Genomic DNA, 17073 nt, shown 5'->3' with positions numbered 1-17073 from the left:
TGTAACACTCTCATTAAAAATAATCACTTCCGGGTATACCATACTTGGTGACGTGCATTACTTTATGAAAATTGAATAAAAGTAAATGTTCTTTTCGAAGTGGATACATAAAAAATCGTGTCAAAGGCAATTTGCAAAGGAAACTTCTCGAACTGAATGCATTACATGTAATATTTACACTAACGAGGATGATATCGAAACCAACATATGTTTCAATACCCTTTACGAAAAGTAAATGTTGACTACTGTTCTTATCATAAACATGTTTGATTAATGATACGAATGACGGGAAGTTAACCACACAAGACATCGTATAGCTTTTATTGTTATACCGTATTAACCTTTAGCTTTCTAGCAGCATTGGGATTGGTGCTGGTTTGGTTTGTTGGTAGTGCAGACCAAGCAGACCAAAATCAGCCTGAGTGCTGATCATGGTCTGCACTGATCGCTATTCAGTCAGTAAATTTTCAGTGAACACTCCTTTGAATAGTAAGTGGTACTGCTAAAATTAAGTGATTGACCTTTCCATTTTAGAAATTTAGCAGGTTAAAACCCCAAAAGATCCCAAAATAACAGTACAAGCAATTAGGTAAACAAAACATCCTTGAAACAATAAAACTAAATTAGTGACTTCAGCAAAAATACTAACTGAAAACAAATGTGTAGGACAAATGTTACATGTTAATATAAAAATAACATACCCTCAGTAGAATATATCAGAAATATAAGTGTAACAAATTTATTTCCCATCATATTCTCACGTTTTCTCATTTATGAATAATACATGAAAGTTTAAGTACGGAAGTTTAAATGATGTATTTGGGCTTGCGGATAATGTTTATTTAGACCATATTCGAATACCGTGAAAAACATAGCGTTGTAAACACAAAGTATTTGAAAACGATCGTATGATAATTTACAATGGGTTTATTTCACACCTGGTGTACTAAAAATATGTATTAGCAAAAGACAGTCATTATTCAAGTTATTTATATGTCGATATACACACCGCAAAAACTCAAGTCGTGCTTACTAGTCCTTTGTCTCTGTTCACCTAAATTTGTAATAATTATTGATGAATAATGCATGAAACCATCAAAACCCAAACTACACCCCCCGTACCAGTTTTAAATTTTCCAACTTCTCAGAATAAGTGGTAAATATTTTGAAATGGACACCTTTACATGTTTCGGCGAATTTTGATAATTGATCTGTATAAATTGCTACATTTGTTATCAATGGAACTACATGTATGTGGAAATTAACAAAATACTAACAGATAATGTGACCATTAATGATGAGTAATTAAACACCATAGTACGGTGGTATGACATACATGATTAAATTATCTCATGCGCACGACATCTTATATCGAGCGTGCGACATCCTATCTAATCTAATTTAATCTAAAAGAAAATAAATGCATGTCCTAAACATACCGCCGTAACATAGCTATTGAGCAAATAATTTATTTTTCACCAAATCGCACTAAAAAACGATAAGAACTTCACATCCGTAGTTTGAAATATATTTTAAATGTTGAACTGAATGTACCTATTTAGCATAGATAAGAAATAAATATGCGGGACATATGTTGGTAGAATTAATGTATTCTTTACAAATACATAACATTAAGTTAAAAAAGCAATATGTAATTCTAAACTTTAAAAAAATGCAAGTTTAAGTGATTCAACCTATATAACCAGACATTGAATTTGCCCTTGTTTCAGTTTGATAAGAAATTGAACAATGAAATATTTTCCGTCTTTCCTAGAAAAGGGATATTATAGCGTAAACTATCACTGAGTGACAGGGAAATAACTACTCTTGAATTTGTTAAGACGCTAGAATCAAAATTATATCATATCCAGCGAGACTGCAGGTGTGTCGCTGCATTTATGAGAGTAAAGGGTGTCCGCATTTTGCGCAAAGACTCTTGCAAGCATTACAAAAATGCTACTGGGATCGCATGCTACATAAAAACAGCAAACAAACCTCGTCGTAAAGATTTTTTACATGGAACCTATTTATTAACTTGGACGTGGATGGGAGTTTTTGAAAAAAACATTGAATGAGCAATAATTTGCACGATTCTTGATTCAAAATGTTTTCTAAGGTGAAATGTTTCTTGAGTCTTCCTCGAAACTCGGGTTGCTTCTCTAACAGGGCGCTATCATCATATTATATTATATCAAACCTAAATTAAATTAATCATTTGGATGTCTTTTTCATGTCACGCGACGACACAAAAAGAAACCAGTATTGTGCAGTGTGATTTTAGATGTATTTACAGTCTTTTAAATTGTATATAGCAAGACTAGAAACCTACCGTCCAAAAGATCATATCTTTTGTATTGGACTAGAGTCCAAAATATCCACGTGTTTTCGTACTGAACTGGACAACTTCTCTAATGTAATTAGTATTTCGTCTGCATAATCTGTAATTTTGTTATAAACGATAACTTTCTTTAGTTATTTCTAAATGAAACATTTAAGTGTGAGGACTTAGTTCCCGTGCTGGAACATTGTTGTTAAGACCGCTGGTCTTGTTTCCTATTTCAACATTTACATTGTATTTTACCTGAGAATAAAGACCACCTGCCAGTAAATGTTTTTGCTCTTGCAGGGGTTGTTTAATGGACAAGTTTGAATTATTTTAGACGTAGTTTTGTCTTAAAATTGTAATGAGATACAATCTTATGAAAATGAGAGCGACATTTTAAATACTTAGTTTACATGTATATTTTCAGCAGTCTTCATATGGACACCTTTTTGAAACGTACATGCAACTAACTTCATATGGAGAAAATAAAACAAACACATAGTTTTCGTTTTGATTTTGATAATCTGATATTTAATGGTGTAATTACCATTTTTGTTTTTAAATGTACTAAATGAAGCAGATAAGGACTGAAAGCTCTGCCTCAACTGTGTTATTTCATGAAAAGCGATAATGCTTATGCAATATAATTAGTCATAACATTGACGGAGCTAACACTTATGTAATTGGTTAAATATATTTTATGTACAGGAAATAAATATACTCTACAGTAGATTTATAATAACTTTCTGCAGGATCGAATAAAACTAATTTTGTAATTTTGCTGAAATTCCGACAAGTGGCAGGGCAATTTCACTGATGATAACTGACACAATCAATGAACTGACAAAACTAATAGCAGGATAAGGGCAAAGGTTAAATTGGAATAGCAACATTACAACAAGAGGGCCATTATGGCCCTACATCGCTCACCTGTTATCATTGCATTTAAGGACAAGAAGGTCCTCAGAAGAAATATCTAAGTCAAAAGAACAGGAACAACAAAGGGAAGAAATTTAACCAAAAAGAAAAATAGAATTCTTACAAGGTACAGATATGTCAAAATACACCTAAAAGTTGGAAGTACCATCCATGTTGTACCACAGAAAAGTGGTCTCGGTTTTTCCCTACGGCCAATAATAAAAAGTTACTAAAATAAGCTATTTATAGTAACGTGAAAGGGAAGTAATTAAAAAAAATATTGTAAGTGAACAAAAGAAGGATTAGCAAAATAAAAACAAGAGCACTGCAATGCAACGCAAATGCAGAGCAATATACACACAAAACAAAGTCATATGGCCTTTGGCCCCTAAATGCGACCTCGACCTTAAAGTGAGCCATCCGAAACATGCGCTCTGCACGTCGTTTCGATGAGGTGAACATTTGTGTAAGGTTCCTTTGAAATCCTTCAAGGGGTTCAAGAGTTACAGAGGGGAAGGGAAATTGCTAACCAACAGACAGACAGACCGACGGACACCGAGACGATAACATAATACGTCCCTTAGGGCGAGATCTTATTGTGATACAAGTTGTGTGCAAGTTTGGTTAAAATCAAATCATAAATGAAGCTGTTAATGTGCAGACAAGGTCAAAATAGCAAATTCTGGCCGTTTTAGGGGCCATCACTCTGGAACCTATGAGTAAATCTGGCCAGTTTAAGAAAAGAACCAAGATCTTATGGTGATACAAGTTGTGTGCAAGTTTGGTAAAATCAAATTATAAATAAAGCTGCTATTGTGCAGACAATGTCAAAATAGCTAATTTTGGCCCTTTCAGGGGCTATAACGTTGGAACCTATAATGGGATCTGGCCAGTTCAAGAAAGGAACTGCACGGATTGACGACGGACGTAGGATGATCACAAAAGCTCACCTTGTCACTATGTGCAAGTGAGCTAAAAACGTATAACCCCAAAACGAAACCTTTTAGTCTAAGAATATGAATTATTCAGAAGAAATTTGTAGAAATTTCTGTTTAAAAAAGCTGGTTATAATAGGATGATACAGCTGTTAACTGGATATATATATTTTTTATATTTATTTACTACTAATACGGCAGTGGTATCGATCGATTTCGAGTTCAGTGGCGTTTTTGTTCTTTTCATTATTGAACGGACGCTTAGGTAATACGAATATGTATGATTCAGGATGATAATAAGTCTAGCAAAGAATGTTTGACCTGAATAGATATGACAGAACAGATACGTATGAACACTGAAATGTTCCTATTTTATTGTGTGGATTCGATATCCAACAGAGTTGCCGTAACATTTAGTAAGTATTTCACTCTAATCTCAATTAATACATTATTTTATGAGAAATAGATAAAAGTGAAATATATTGCAGTCTAATGCGTATAGTAATATTTTCTTGCAAACAATAATACACATAATTATGGAATACATAATCAATGCGTTTTATTTGCATTTGAAATATGCTTTAACTGTATTTGAAGTTATCATTGTAACTGTAGACCTTGCTTCCAAGAATCTGCTAAGGAATCTTCAAATGCCACAAATAAATCGTGTGAATAGTATTTTGCATTAAACCGAGATTTACATGTAATTTAACTTTAACATCAACTAAGAAATAATATATCTCATTTAGTGATCTGCCGCTGAATAAATAATTGTTTGTGGTTCAGATGCAAAGGAATTATATCACGAGGGAGCAGCCCGAGTGATATAATAATACTTATCTGACTGACAAACAATGACTTATTCAAGAGCAAATCACTAAATGAGATATATCATTTCGATTCTAACACGTTATCAAGGATTTTAAAATACATCCTTGACGACATTCATCAGTATTTTGTCTTTTTCAATTGGTTTCTTTTCTAGCGCGCCGCTATGCCGTTTGACGCTTTCGAGTAATAATTGTGACGTCAGAAAAATGAACTGTTGTATAATAATTTCAGACTTCTTTGTTTAATAGAAATATGAATCGGATCGTGTTAGAATATCAAATAATGTAAGCAAAAAAGTAATGGAAATATGCAATAACTATAAATATCCACCACCCCCTCAGACACACACATGTGCTTGCAAATACAAATGCTTTTATTTTCTAGGCCATGGCAAAATAATAAATAGGCTACTGGAATGACAGTATCAAAGATTTCATTGTCGGAAAAAAACATTCACTCGCTCGCATTTACACACAAAAGAAATCCGATTAAAACGTTTTACTATTGGTGGCCAATCAATTACAGCAAGACGTTTTATAAACAGATTTTAAACACAACTTCTACTTAAAAACAGACCTGAACTCTTCAAATATGGACCCTTTCTGTGGTGAAGGCTTTTTTATTCTCTTGGAAAGTGAACAGAATTTTAGCATTCAATGAAAGTCACTGATAGACTTGAAAATTAGGACACCAACTTCTTCTTCTGTTCATGAACACAACACTCTGGAGAAATAATAGTGTTCTCAAAACTGTACAGTGATGAACTTTATTGATATACTTGTCACTTAAAAATACAAAACATAAAATTTAAACAAATTATTACACTGAAAAAAAATTCAACACTTTTGATAGCCAAGTGATTTGTGAAATAAAATAAAAATGTGGAAAACCGCAGGTCGCCTAACACAACATGGACGAAAATGTCGCAGGCTCGGATTGATTAGTGAAGTGCAAGCTACCTTCCACGCCCTCTAGTCCCAGGTTGAGCAGAACTAAACATTTACACATGTTATAACTACCAGAATGTAATTAAGATACATCTGCAGATGTATTCATACGGCGGTGCACATGGAACCTTCAATGGTGCACACAGTGCAATTCCATGAAAAACGGCGCATGGTCCAAAGATAAAATGATGGCTCTGCCCATAACAAACAAACAAAAAAAAAAAAAACAACTATGGGCAGAACTAAACAAACTGATATTTAAAGAGGAGATCTGTGGATATGGAGCCTGCATATCTCCTATATGCCTTAAAATCTACCCAGGCAGAAATGTTCAAGCTGAAAAAATGAACAGTACACTTTTTACAGCCACCACACGGCACAAACTACGCCGCTGTGATAATGAATTAAAAAAGTGGAAAACCACAGGCTGCCCAACGCGACATAAACGAAAATGTTGCAGGCTCAGTTTGATTGAGTCTGTTCGTCAACGGTAGTGGAAGTGCCAAATTGACTTTAAATCACACCCCAATTCATCTGTACATTAGTAAAAAATCTTTACATATTTTCAGTCTTCTGGCATTACTGCATAACTGTTTAAATATTTCTGGAAACGTATATTCTAAAGTATCAACCAACCAAACGTATTAGGATGTATTTGGATAGAATAATTGCCGCTGAATGTTTAACCTGAGTCCACCCTGCAAAAGCATAGTTGAAGATAATATCTTTGTCGAAATGTCCTGTTGGAACACAGACTATGATTTAATTTTATCCAATAAAATATGCATTAAAAGACTTAAAGTTGTTCATAGCAGTTTACAAGACTGAAATGGTGCACTAGCAGATATTGCTCTTATATTTGACAAAATGTCATTTTTAACAACAAAATATTTGTTATGAATCGAAACGGATTTTATTTTTAACAATAATAACGAAGATTGCACGTATATTGAATCTGCATAGAAGTTTTTGCCTTGAAATATTTTAAACGTTCATAAAATAGGTTCAGAAACAACATATACCGCACGCTTCGTAAAAGATACACTCGCCTTTCAGAAAGTCAAAATTAAAAACAAAATAATGATTAAATTCTCCGTGAGTCCGCCAATATGTTTTTGTAAAATTTCCGACGAGATACATAACAACTTAGCACGGCCTTATCAAAAGAAACCTCGCCGGCTTTTTGACAAGCCGCTGTGCAATCATTAAGCCATTCTGAATAATTCTAGCAAGTAAAAGTTCTTAGCTAAACAATGGGAAGAAAATGCGTACAAAATTAAACATTTCGATCGGACAACTAGTACATGTATAAATTCAAGTTGAAAATAACAATGAATAAAAATATTATTATTTTGTTTTATTAACTGTTATTTTCCACTTTAATTTATACATTTTCTAGATAAAATCTACAGTGGAACACATTTGCATCTTTTTGATCCAGTTAATAAGAATATTAAAAATCATTATACAAAAATTGTAATACATGGATTATTGGTAAAATAAAAAATAATAGATTATATTAATTAATGTGCTGCAATATGTAACGTCATTTGGCGCCATCGTTTATGCAACATAACATGACGTCATTTTCTGTATATTTATGTTGACACTGATGAAGGCATTGAGACAAAACATGTCTAACAAAAAGATATAAATAGAAATATTAGTGTTTGTTTGGATTATTTAAAAAAAATATCAAACAACTAAAAATTATTGCATTGGCCTTACAGATATTATTGACGTTCGTAAAGTTGTAGTGTTTTCATCCGTGCTGAGTGTCATCAATATATAAACAGTTATATCAACAAACTATTAAAGTGGATTTATTTGCTTATCTATAAACTAGAATGTACATTGGATCGGCTTACCGTGCTCTGTTTATTATTACTTATTCACTTAAATTACAAGGTAAATGCTCTAACAATTTTTATATATTATTCTTATGGTGCTCCTACGTGGATAGACTCTGCCGGATACTCAACGTTGAAAAAGGACCCATGGGGTCTATTTTCAATGGGGTCAGTATTTAATGTTACACGCGGCTAACGCACCTATTAAATTCAGCTCCTAATAGGCGTTATAATAAATGTGTGCTTTAGAAGCGTGGCTTGCTTTCCGTACCAATTGTTTTTAATCAAGTAAACAAGGCCAATTTCAGGGGATGATCATTCTGACACAATGTTCACACTTAATATTGTGTTCAAAAATAAGAAAGTTATCGTCGGTTTTCGAACATTACTGCTATCTAATTTTGCAGAAGTACGTGAACAAATAATAATATTATTTCATCTAACACAGCATTTGTGCCAGACGGCTACATTGGATGCTTTAAAGATTACCACAACAGAGTTTTTAACGAGAGGAAAACAGATTTTGACCCTAACAGTGGAAAGAGATGTAAAACGTCTTGTAAAGGACATGAATATAGATATGCTGGAACTGAGGTGACCTCTCATGATATTCCTTTGTAAACGTATATAGTTTTGATATAATCCTGGTTATAATAATTTTACACATACGTTTGTATCTAATTTCATTTTTTTCCATCTTTTAAATAAGAAATTTATTGATAAATATAGAAGAACCATGTTTTAACATGCCGAAACACTATTGATGAGGTTATACGCTTGCGGAATATTTCACGAGGGCGCAACCCGAGTGAAGTATACACGCGGCATAAACCGAGTCGTTTTGTTGAGATATGTTGAAATATGGTTCTGCTAAATATAATTTCAGTTCTAATGTGTCTTTCACGTAAACAAGTTAACAGAAGAAATAATCACTATTTCATGGTGCATAAATGGCGCCAAATATCGTAGACAGACGTGACATCAACGCGTATCTGTATTTTAACAGTGATAAAGTACGGGAAATAGCATGTCCCGCAGAGTGCGTAGACGTCTGCTGATTCATTATTCACGCCTAATAACACATACAGTGTTTTCTTATTAAGTGTATTAAGCATTTTTCCTGTCCAGTCCAGAACTATGTCATCCATGAAGGAATTTTAATATTACTTGGCACAAATGTTTCCCATGATGAGAAGACGCGTCTTACGCAAAACCTGGACCCCTGGCTCAGTGGTCAATGTCACAATTGGAGGTCAAAGGTTAATAGGGATTTCAATATTACTTGGCATAAATGCTCCCCATGATGAGATGACGTGTCATAAGAACCCTGGCTTAAAGATCAAGGCCACACTGTGTGATCAAAGGTCAGTGGGACTTTTTCTTGTCCGGTCTATACCTTTGTCATACAAAACAGGACTTAAGTATCAGTTTGCACAAATATTCCCCTGGATCAGACAATGTATCGTGCGCAAAACCTGAACCCTTAGTGCAAGGTCAAGGTCACACTTGGAACTAGCTCAACAATACTTAAAAAGATTTGAATATGACTTGGCACAAATGCTCACCACTATAAGACGGAGTGTCATGCGCAAGAACCTGATCCCTAGGTCTAAGGTCAAGGTGAAACGTAGAGCCAAATGTCAGATGCAAGAGTGACTTTGTTCAAAGCATTTCTTCTTCATGCATGGAGGGATTTTGATGTAACTTGGCACAAATGTTCACCATCGACCGTGAGGCACCCTTGTTTTTAGAAATACGTCCCTTTGGTGTTACGATAAATAGACCATATTGTAACTTATTTATTACTGATCGTAGTGAAAAATCGAGACCAGTTTTCCGTGGTACAATATGCATGATACATCCAATTTTTATGAGCATTTTGACCTGTCTCTACCTGGTAAAGAGATTCTTGTAGACTAATTTTATATAGAATTTTTGATTTCTCTTTGTTGTTACTACAAATAACTTATGACAACTGTTTTTATAATCGGCCTAAAATGCCAAATGAAAACAAATGTAGGTTTATATATATATTTATAAATTTTAACCCAAGTGTTTTGTTATAACATATGATATATATAGTACAATAATGTTTATACATCATTGACAGATATCAGTTCATTATGTTACACTGCAGTAGAGAAAATTAAGTGCCGTCGAATACTAGGTGACTTTGTATTGCATAGCAATACTTCATTTACTTGTTTATTTAGGGTCATACGCCTCATAACAGAATGTGTCCTTATATAATAATAGTTATATGTTATTATACGATGGGAGTTATATCACTTACTGGTGACTTTCTATGCCACTACTTATTAAGAAAGGCATATCAACGGCTGATTTTGTCCTTATTTCAGCACAACTATCTAAGATATAACGAATTAAAATGCTAAACATATCATTCGGATATTACTAAATTTCCAAATTCTTTTAATTTCGTTTTTATTGCATAAGTATATAAGAAAAGCTGTCCAGAAGGCTATTCTTTCCATAAATAAAGGGTTTCAAAATCTGATCTAAACATTCTGTCTATGTATAGATTCAGGAAATAATGGTATGATTGCCGTGTACGTTCTGGTTCCAGTTACTGTAATTCCTCTAGCCATCTTTTTTGTAATTTTTATCTCACGGTAAGTTGGTCAGTAATGATGAATAAGTTTCAATGCAACGAAATGATAGAATCTGTTTCTCTAAATGAAGGTTTTGTGTTACAGTGTTAATTTTTTTTTCATATTTACAATGAATGTATTTTTTTCGGCCATAGAAACTAAAATGGCGTGGAAATGTTGTTATGCATTTGCAGACAAATCGCAGTGCAGCTTTAATACATATTGCATCGTATTGATTTATGTTTCATGAATAAATATATTACGATGACATATATCATCAGTAGATATAATTAATATCGCCGAGGAAATTACTCATATAGTTACTTACGTTGATCTCCATTAAGAAGAAGATAATGATTTTATTGTAATGCTGGAATGTTATGTAATACAAAAAAGTCCATAGAAGGGCGTGCGCACGTTAGATGTTGAACAGGAATCTAACCAGAACCCTTCCAATTACTATGAAAACCAGACACATAATACGCAGTTGGGTACAGAGAGATCGCAACAGTCAGAGAATGAATATGAAGGTACTAGAGATGGTCAACGTATACAGTTAGAATCTTCAGGTGTTGCATATTACAATACTGTTGACGGTATGAAGGGCTTCGAATGTAACTACGAGAATGTGAAAAAGTCTGAAATTGGAGATGAATCACAAAACCAAACTGAAGCCCAGTGCGAATCAAAATATGATAGCGCTTCGTTTCAGTGGTATGAATCACTGCGAAAAGAAACGCAAGTGAAAGACAGTTATGACTGCTTGAATATTAAGGAATGATTTAATGTACTTTTTGAATCAATTATTACTAAGTTCACATTGTAGCTTACCATTTTAAATTCATACTGGCAATATACCGTCTGTTCGAGATCTCGTAAGTTAATGTGACTGAAGTTGTGAATTGTAATGATTAATACAAAAGCCTGGTTTCATACTCTAACATTGTTGATATTTGTTAAATTTAAATGAAAAAAAAAAAAAAACACACACACAAAATTGAATCATAAATGCGTTCGAGCTTTAAAACGGTCTTAACTTACGCTTTATTTTGAACAGTGTTTCAAGTATATATAATTTACTATCAAAACCTGTCCAATTAAGAAATGATACATTTACAAAACATAACTCTATTATTTAATTCAACATTTGGAATGCATTTTGTTCGCTACCACAATTATCTGTGAATAGATATCAAAGATACAATTTAAATTTAAAAACTTTATACCAAGTGTACCACACCATTTCACGTATGAGAAATACGCTTAACCTTTTGTGTTTGTTGTGTCAAAATCATTTTATTTCAATAATTCACTGCGTAAACATAAAGAAGGAAGTATTTAACCGTATTTAAACGAACGGGTAGTTAAGGCTATTCAACGGTGTGTTTCAACGTTTTACCATTAAAATTAATCAGCTGTTAAGCGGACATATGTATTTTACTTTATTCTACATTAAAACTGTATTTGCTGAAATACGATAGTGGTAGATAACTTTCGTCTTTAGATTATATATAAGCATGTTTGTGTTAATATCAAAATATGTAGTTTACTTTTACACAAGTCTCATTTTAACTTCCTTGTCGTGTGGATAGGAGGACAAAAATGTTGAAAGAGATATTATATTGTGCTAAATGCGTTACTTTCTTTATGTTCATGTGTCACGGCTTTCAAGGTATGTATAATATAGTATATAATATAGCATATATATTTAACAAGTCTCGGAGTTGTTGTGGGTAGTATTTTCACAGTCTAGAGCTGGGGCTTTTGATACTGCATTTTTTAAATTTCAGATTGTTATTTAATGTGAAGTATTTTAGTGAGAAAAAACGTAGTAAAGATTTTTCTGTTCAATTAAATCTCTAGTTTACCTATTTAGCCAAGTAACCTGTTGAAATGGAGTATCTTATCTTTTCTTCTGACAGAGATTAAATTGAATATATAACCGTCGTATCAAAATAAGATGAAGATGTCAAGATGGCCGTTTTTCTTCTTTTTATTTAATATCACCATTAACTCATTAATGTAATGGTGTATAATCAAGCTATCCACGCGCAAATCAAGATCTAAATTATATACGTAAGAGCGGAAAAAAGAATATAACTTCTAGTACACACTAATTACATCACTCATAATTACTCACTCCGTTCCCTTTTAAGCTCGACTATTCGAAAAATAGGGGAGCTATCCTACTCGCCTTGGCGTCGGCGTGATCGTGAGCGTTAGCGTTAGTATGATCGTCACACAAATGTTAAAGTTTGCGTACCACCCCAAATATTTTCAAAGTCCATTGAGATATTGCATTGATATTTTGCATACTTGTTAACCATCATGACCCTAGTCTGTAACAAGGAGGAGGCAACTCTATCAAGCAATTATGGCCCCTTTTCGACTTAGAATATGCTGGTTGTAATGTTAAAGTTTTCCTAATAGTTTATATTATATTATCAAGCACTGAGAATAGTCGAACACGCTGTCAACTGACAGCTTTTGTTTATTCTTTCATTATACTCTAAATTATACAGCGTGCGTTTAAATATGGTAATATTATCTAAGCCACAAAAATCCTGTTTTACAAAATGTATATGGACAGGTTCAAGTAACGCAACTTTAGACATGTAAACACATTTTTGTCTTACTACATCTTTCATTTGTTTGAATGAAAGGCAAACCGATATCATGATCTGTAATAGCAAGCCAAAAAGCATAAAACTACGAACAAAGGTTATTTTACCAAATAGTAATGCATAATTCTATCTCCGGTGCCGCATTTAAGCACCGTGTACCATTTGACATTCCAGTCATATCTTTGCCTTTATATAAGGATCTTAAGTTATATTATGTATAAAATGCCGATGTTTTTGCTATATTTTGCTTCGAAATGGAAAAGACAAAACATTTATGCACAGTATTCAAATATCCTTTAACAATTTTTTATCATAGTAATGCAAAATTTTCACCTTACCTCTCTTGTATGCGTTCTTTTACCAATCAAGCACATATTTTCCAAGAAAAGTCTTCGTTTATCTACAGGTCGGACTTTGAAGCCCGATTGATGATATCCTGTATTAAAAACAGAATAATGTAAAGAAAAGTGAATTATCGACTGTATATTTGTCGACTTTGCTTGATTGCGCGATTAGCAGCTGAGGGTACTATAATCATGTATTAAAGGAACGGGAGCTCTTTAAAGGGTTGTTCGTTAGTTCTCAATAAGGCATGCATAATTTGTGGGCCGTGATGTTATTCTGAAGTTTTAAATGACAACTATAACAAAGCTAAAATATACATGGTATATTGTAAATATAATGAGAAAACAAATCAGCGAAGATGCACGGAAGCAACATAGTAATGTGAAATTGCAGAAAACTATGATAATAAGCACATAATACACTAGACCAATCAGCAAACTGACGGTTACAATTATTCTGGAAAAGTGGCGAATGTTCACTCAGAGAACACTTAAAAATGAGATGATGACAGTATGATTGTAAACGTACTAAGTTGTATTTAAAACGAATTAGTGTTAAAGGACAAGGAGTACAAAGTAAATATAATAGATCGCGTAATCTTTATGCATTACAATCCGAGTACGTACACAGAAGATAGGAAAAATGCAACCTCCGCGCAGGAATATTGTCAAACAGTCATCCCTGACTCCGAGCATATCATAGGACGATGGTAAAAATATGTGACCCTAAAATGGCGATACGCTTGGCAACCCCTGGTAAATCAAATGCTTGCCATAATCTAAAGGCAATCACGACCTTTATGAACATGAACGTATTCAATGTATCTATATCTTGTTGTATATGATTTGTCAGTTTCTCTAATTTTACTCAAAATACTGTCAAAGTTTACATTTTAGCAGGTGTGCGACACAGCACCAGAAAAATAAGTAATTTTAGTATTACTGGATTATTCTGTTAGGTTTTTTTTTTTTTTTTTGCTCGTTTTACAGTCTTACAAGCAAATATATATTATATAACTTTCGAGATACAAACTTTGTACAAAATGTAACACGAAATGAAAAAAAGTATTACTCGGCTGAAATTTAGCTTAATTTATACATGATGGCAGTGCCTAGTGGAACGATAAGGGGGAGTAAAACTGTGTTGGAGTTTTGGAAAGGTGTTGTAAACAGCAGATGCTTTTTTCTATATAACAGATGGCGATACTCGGCTTCAAAATTCTATAGAACTGCTGCTTCACATTCGTAATTGAAAAATCACATAAATCACCCATTTTCGTATATTCCTTTCCGGATTCTGCATACCGGGTTTCATCCTTTCTAGCTCTCTTCACACCGCGAATGTAATGTCATACGATGAGAAAAACAGGGTGAGTGCTTTTCCGACTGCGGTAACAGCTTCCTGACACAAGTTCTCCCATAACGTTACCATGTTCTTACTGCGACATATATCCCTGCGCACTAGAATTCGTCCTGTCGGAGTTACATAAGATTGCAAGCGTCGTTAAGATTGACCAAGCCAATATGTCACGGTCCAATGGTTGGCGCAAAAGTCAAGGATCGGACTTGGTCATGTTAGGGGAAATATGTGAGGCAGCTAGTTAGCTCAGTCGGTTGAACACTAGCAAATATCCGTCTGTCCTAAAGTTTGGCAAATTGGTACTTTGCATACTGAATATTTTTTCGTCCGTGCATTAGTCAGATTTTCTCCATGTTTCTTAACAGAAAATAAAACTTGCACTAACTCCCATAGTTAACTTCCGGTTGATGTAAGTATCGTTTAAATCACATGTAAATGCAAAAATGTGTATTTGCAAAATAAATGTGCTACGTGAAATTTTCAGATTAAATAAACAAAACAAATGTGTAAACAAAACTATCTGTAAATATTGGGAAAACAAAAGTAGTTGCTTCTAAAAATGGTGGTAATCTATATTCAAGAGAAAAGTGGTATTACGATGGTAAGCAAAATGAAACTGTTAGTGCATTTTCATATGTTGGCTTAAATTTTACGTGTAGATTATCATTATATAAAATTGCGGACTCTATGGCATTTAAGGCTAAAAAGGTATTAATATCCATATTGAATAGGATGTATGAGATGTTGCCTATGACTTATAAAACAATTTTTTTAAATATTTCATACTAAAATCAGTCCAGTTTTGCTGTATGGGGCTGAAATCTGGGGTATGGAAAAAATGGAATGCATTGAACGTGTACATATATATGCGTGCAAAAGGTTTATGTGTGCGCCTTTAAGGTATTAGGCCCATAATAGAGTGTCTCCTTTTTGAAGGGTATTCAATTTCTACTATAAACCTACCTTGACTGCAATTTTCAGGGGGGCGTAGGTTCAAGCCCCACTGGGACCAATTTTTTTTTTCCTTATTTTTCTTTTTTTCTAGTAAGTTTTTACTTCTTTCAAGACTTGTTATTCATTTATTGTACAAAAGTGGAAAATATTCATTTGATAAGCGATTTCTTGCTGTTCAAAGTGAATTTACTTCTGAAATAGAAGGGGTAGAGTTAGATATCTTTAAAAATATTGAGTTACGTGCGGTAAAAGTTCTCTATTTTGCCTTCATTCTTTAGATTACATATTGTGGAAGAAATGTAGGTAGGTTTTACTTCTGCCCCACAGTTGTTTTTGAATGAAGTGAGCAAAATTCAAAACAGACCCGCAGGATTCGACCTTAATTTTTCAATGTTGGAGATAGAATTCTGTCTCATTAAATCTGTTAACTTGAGGCACCCTAGAAAAAATGATACTGAAACTTCTATTTTTTAGTTTTATAATTGTTTACCAATAGTATGATGATTCTTTCATAAAACATAATGGTATAATGAATTCTCTGCAAACATTTTGGATAAAAGCTGCCACTTTTTGAAATTTGTCTGTACTTGAGCTTGATGAAATACCATAATTTACACAAAATTTATAAAAAACGACACGGTAAAAGTTTTTAAAAATTTGCAACAAAGTGCGGAGCACGGTCAAGTGTAAGAATATACCAAGCAAATGCCATTTTTTAAACATTACTATTAGGGGCCTAATACCTTAAATTCATTCAATGCCGTAATTGTAGGTGATTGCGCCAGATATCCAATGTATATTACCACTTACAAACGTTGTATAAAGTTTTGGATTAGAATTTTGAATATGCCAAGTGATAGATATGTAAAAGAAACGTTATATTATGCTTACATGTTTTGATAATCTAGGTTACAAAAATTGGGTTACGTCTGTTAGATTAAATCTCTACAGAAATGAATGTGGTTATATTTGGGAAAGCCAAATTTTGCAGAATCTAAAGTTATTAATGATGCAATATGGAAATAGATTAATGGACCAGTACCTATAAATATGGCAAACAGAGTGTTTTGAAAATAGAAAGCTGACTCTATACAGGGGTTTCAAACCTGTTTAAATTCGAACCTTATTTGGATTGTATGGATGTTTTAAAATTCCGAAAACGTATTGTATCCTTACGAGCATCGTCTCACAAATTAATTATTGAAAAAGGCAGACATATTGCTTTAGCCAAAGAATTACGTTTTTGTATACATTGTAATGGAGTTGTAGAAGATGAATATCACTTTACGATGAAGTGTCCACTGTACGATGGTATTCGCAAAAGATATATTCCGCAAAAATATTATGATAACCCAAGCCTTAATTTTTTCCTGTT

The 17073-nt window shown here is 33.4% G+C and overlaps 1 protein-coding gene across 1 annotated transcript in view; it reads left to right on the top strand.

Annotated features, from left to right (window-relative positions):
* The first annotated feature begins 11435 nt into the window (after positions 1-11435).
* Positions 11436-17073, top strand: part of LOC123552886 (sushi, von Willebrand factor type A, EGF and pentraxin domain-containing protein 1-like) — a 31264-nt gene continuing 25626 nt past the window's right edge. The window contains exon 1 of the mRNA XM_053541216.1: positions 11436-12088. The gene's annotated coding sequence lies outside the window, so the exon portion shown is untranslated. The remainder of the gene's footprint in view (positions 12089-17073) is intronic.

This window comes from Mercenaria mercenaria, chromosome 4, assembly GCF_021730395.1.
Source record: "Mercenaria mercenaria strain notata chromosome 4, MADL_Memer_1, whole genome shotgun sequence".
Taxonomy (NCBI): domain Eukaryota; kingdom Metazoa; phylum Mollusca; class Bivalvia; order Venerida; family Veneridae; genus Mercenaria; species Mercenaria mercenaria.
Note: the sequence above shows the minus strand (reverse complement) of the source record. Positions and strands in the feature narration are given on the sequence as shown.